Here is a 4996-nt window from a genome sequence, read left to right as displayed (position 1 = left end):
AGCACCGGCGCTGCCGGGCCGAGAGCGCTCCCCCAGCCCTGAGCCCTGTCCGCAAGGGCAAAACAGCTTTTACACAGCCCTCCGCGGTGCGGAGTCACCATTTCCCTGCGCAGCTGTGCCAGTCCTTTCTGGACAGTGTGGACAGTCCTTTCTGTGAAGGAATTTCCCCAATGTCCAACCTAAACCTCTCCTGCCACAGCTTGAGGCAGACTCCTCTTTTCCTGTCACTTGTTACCCGGGAGCAGAGACCGACTCTCACCTGGCTACAACTTCCTCTGCCCCATCCCGAGTCTCACCTACAACTTCCACTGCCCCATCCCTGGCAGTGTCCAAGTTGGATGGCGCTTGGAGCAATGTGGGCTAGTGGACGATGTCCCTGCCCGTGGCAGGGAATGGGATGAATTTTAAAGTCCTTCCAAGCCAAAGCATTCCGTGATTCAGACACTTGTAGAGAGTGATAAGGTCCCCCCTGAACCTCCATGTCTGCAGGCTAAGCGCCCCCAGCTCCCTCAGCTGCTCCTGGTGCTCCAGACCCTTCCCCACTTCTATTCCCATCTCGGGATACACTCCAGCTCCTCCACGTTTTTCTTTTCATGCAGGGCCCAAAACTGCCCCCAGGATTTGAGGTGAGGCCTCACCAGTGGTCACACAGGAGGATGGTCACTGCCCTGGTTCTGTGGCCACACCAGTGCCATTGGCCTCCTTGGGCACACCTGGGCACACCTGGGCACACTGGGGCTCGTGCTCAGCCACTCCACACCTCGGACCTTTCCCAGCCACTCATTCCCAGCCTGCAGCAATCCATGGGGTTGTTGTGACCCAAGCACAGGACCAGTCGCATCACCCTATGGAATCTCACCCCATTGCCCTCTGGCCTGTCCAGCATGGGAATGCTGTGCTGAAGGCACTGCTCCTTCTCACTGGGACCACACCAGCAGGACAAGAGGGGACAGGGACAAAAACAAGGACAGGAGGGAGAGCCAGGTGAAACCAACATGAGCTGTTAACCAAGGCAAACTGAACACAACTCCTGTGGCATGGGAAGGAAACAAGGGAGTTTCTGGATATTCAGACCCTGCCCCAACACTGGCCTTGCATGGGGACATTTGGGACCAAGGTGTATCGAGGCCATGAGTGTTCCCCTCTCCATGGGAAGGGTCTGGGATTTGGGGATCCAGCATCCTGATGATGTGGCTGAAAGGCACTGGTATTTCTCTGCACCAACCTCTCTGCTCCCTGAACCTGTGACACAAGTCACTGCCTGCTGCACTCTTCCCAAAGAATAGAACCATTCCTAATCCACTTTGAAGCCTTTTCCATCTAGGAAGAAAAACCTCCTTAGGAGCTCGGTGAAAAAACTCCGACAAATCACTCCCAGACTTCTTTGACTTGCAAAGCTACTTATTCACTGCACATTCCCAGGCTTTGGTGACAGGGATTGAATTTTCCTCCCAGCTTCCCACATCTTGAAGCCATCAGCAGCCAAGGAAGGGCTCATGGAGTTGGAGGCCCCGAGGAAAGGGGAGAAGGAAAACTCACTGAAACTGCTGCAAGAAGTTGGAGCATCTTCCATGCAGATCCAGCAGCACTGCTTTTCCTTCAGATGCTGGGCACATTCCCTGTGGATCCAGCATCCCCCAGGGAGCAGGACGAGACCAGGGACAGACATTTGTCCCATGCCTGTCATTTGTGGTCAGCCTTTGCCACACGAGTTCACTTTGATCTGGCTGCATTCCTCGCTGCTCCTGCTGGCCTTGCATTTTTTGGGAACAAAGCAATGGAAAAGCCTTTGGATTCTGTGGGCTGCAGAGTGGGAATGGCCCTTGCATCAGGATACAGTCGCCCCACTAACATGGGGTGAGGAAGAGAAGCAGTTTGTGCAAAAGAGGAATTAAAGAAATAAACAAGAGCATGCAGGACCATAAAGAGGACTTCAGCAGCACCCCAAAATCCCCTGATTTGGGTCATTTCTTTGCAGCAGGTTGGGCTCTGCTCCAGCTCCAGAGGGTTTGTTGCACAACCTGACGTGAGGAAGAGGCTGGTGCATGGAGAAGGAGGAAAAAGTCAGAGGGGAGAAATCAGAGGAGAAGCTCTCAGGTGAGGTTTGTGATAGGAGCCAGTCTGACCCCTTTGGCTCTTGGATACCTCACTGCCATCCTCCTGCTCCTCACGGCATATGGAATACTGGAGTGGCCTTTTTTTGGAGCAGGTGACAGATTTCCAATCTCAGAGCCCAAACTCAACAGTTGCTGGGGGGCATCCACACAAACCACTCATGGTTTTTGGCCCCTGACTCACCAGATCTCCCCAAGCAGCATCCCCTGTTCCCGCTGCTCAGGGTTGGGAATCAGGTGGCCTTTGGCCCTAAGAATACCTCCTGGGGCAGCAGGAGAGTGAAAAGGGCAACTGATGTCAAAGGGAGGAGGGACAACCTTTCCTGGACACAAAGCCTGCCTGCCTGAGCAGCAGGATCAGCCCTGAACCAGATAAACCAGTTGCTATCCAAGGTTATCCGATCCATCACCAGCAAGGTGTCCATGTTTTCCTGCTGTGTCCTGCCCCAGAGGGAGAGATCCTTATCCTCACAGCTTCTCCTGCCTGGGTGAGGAGGTGCCAGAGGATCCTCAGCTCTCCCTTGGCAGGATCCCAGCCATGCAGGTGCCTGAGTCTGACCCCTTTTTTGCAGTTTCACTTCAGAGCATCGACTCCGTTTCCTCACCAGACTTTTGGGGGACCTCAGAGTCAACACAACCTTTGGGAAATCAGATTGTTTAACAGAAATGGCACTTGGCAATCAGACTGGTGGGCTTTTGTCTACTGAGGGTTTTCCCCCCACGGCTATTTCTGTGTTTTTATTTTCATTTTGCTAAATCATTCCTTTATTTCTGCTTCCTCTTTGGGCCTATTTTTATTTCAATTTGCAGGGGCTCCTGTTCTTTCAAATGCCAAACTCCTTTGGCAACACTTCCTTAGCTGAGGGCAGCTGGCCCGTTTGTGCTCAGTGCTAAACCCCAGGCGCAGGATGCAGCTCCCAAACAATTTGCAGGGAAAAACTGAACATTTTGTGGTGCCACTAAAATGCCTTTTTCTTGCTGTGCCTGCTCTGGGCACTGGGACACGCTGCAGCTCTTACCAGGCACATCCTGTCCCTTGGCTCAGCTGGTTCTTCCCAGAACAATTTCTCCTGCTCTGCAAATCACTTTGCAAAAACAAAGGTTGGACATTGGCTTTTCCCATCCTGCTTCTCCTTTCTCAGAAGTGCTTCTGTCCCAGCTTAAACCAAAGAACCCCAAAACCCAGTTTCAATTATGTTTTTGATTCATCAACAGCTTCTCCCTTCTTCGATTATTGTGAAATTCATGTCATGAAAATAAATAATTTGCCCTTTCAGTTCCCATCGAGCTACTCCATACAGGTTTTAGAGGAGGGTTAGATGGGGTACGGGGAAGAAATCCTTCCCTGGGAGGGTGAGGAGGCCTTGGCACAGCTTTTCCAGAGATTCTGTGGCTGTCTCATCCCTGGAAGTGTCCAAGGCCAGGTTGAATGGGGCACAAATCCTATGAAAACAGAAAGGGTTGTAAAGAGGCTGCCAGGGAAGTGGTGGAATCATCATCTCTGGAATTGTTCAAAAAAAACTGTGGGTGTGGCACTTGAGGATGTGGTTTAGTGGTGAACATGGTGGTGGTGATGGCTGATGGCTGGGCTTGATCTGAAAGGTCTTTCCCAAGCTTAACTCCCATCCAGGGGGGAGAGGGGATGGCACAACCTCCCTCCACTCCAGACAGAACAGCCCCTCCTGTGTGCCAGAAGCCAGGATTTTAGCTGGGATAAGTCAGCAGAGCCCAGACTCACACAGATTTATGCTAATCCATGTCACGAGCACGTGGAATGTTGGGAACGGGGTTGTACCATGCCCAGGGCTGGCTGCATCAGTCCCCATCAGTCCCACAAAGTAGTTTCTTAAGCACCATATCAGAGAATTCCAGAATCCCAGAATGTTTTGGGTCATAAGGGATCTTAAAGATGATCCAGTCTCACCCCCTGCCACAGGCAGGGACACTTTCCATATCCCAGGGTGCTCCAAGCCCTGTCACCTTGGCCTGGAACACTCCCGGGCATGGGACATTCTCTGGGCTAATGCCCATGGCTCAAACACAGATAGCCATGGAGCCAAACAGGGATTGTTGGGAACAACAGACAAGGATCCTTGGTGCTAAAGGCCAGGGAAATGAATAAGATGTGACTGGAGAAGGGGCCATGGAGAAGTAGGGCAGGGCTTTTCTGGAACAACACCCTTGTTCCAGTTCACAGAGACACAACAACAACAAAGAGAGAGCGTCAGCACAGAATTCTTTCTTCCTTTATTTCGGAGCCCCTTCAGGCAGTGGAAGGGGTCTAAGATATCCCTGGATTTCTCTTAGATCTCCTCTTTCTCTTTCCCAATCCTGATGGAGATTGATCCTAAGATTGGATACATCTTCATCCCATCTCCTCCCTGAAAAGAAGTTTAGGAAACAAGAAGGTTCATTCTGAATCTCCCTTACCTTTTCCTCCCTTTTCCACCCCTGGCTTCCATCACAATCACTCTACATGGATTCTGATTATTCTTTATCCTGGGATGATTTGGGTGGGAAGGAACTTTAAACATGACCCAGTTCCTTGCCATGGGCTGGGAAACCTTCCGCTATCCCAGGGTGCTCTAACTTGGCCCGGAACACTTCCAGAGATGGAGCAGCCACAGCTTCTCTGGGCACCTCTTCCAGTGCCTCACCACCCTCACAGGGAAGAAATACTTTCCAACATCCCGTCTAAACGTATTTAAAGTGAGTCTAGCACAGCCCCAGGCTGCGAGCTGGGCGATCCATGACGGAGGACAGCAGTCACCAACCACTACCAACAGCGCTCGGCGGGACTGTGGCACTTTGAAACGGCAGTTTTGGGGGAAGTCTCCCCTCAGGATGTGCCGAGAGGGGCGGCATTCCCGCCAGGACCCGCC

Source organism: Geospiza fortis, unplaced genomic scaffold (assembly GCF_000277835.1).
Source record: "Geospiza fortis unplaced genomic scaffold, GeoFor_1.0 scaffold275, whole genome shotgun sequence".
Taxonomy (NCBI): domain Eukaryota; kingdom Metazoa; phylum Chordata; class Aves; order Passeriformes; family Thraupidae; genus Geospiza; species Geospiza fortis.
The sequence above is the reverse complement of the archived record's forward strand: the minus strand, read 5'-3'. Positions refer to the sequence as shown.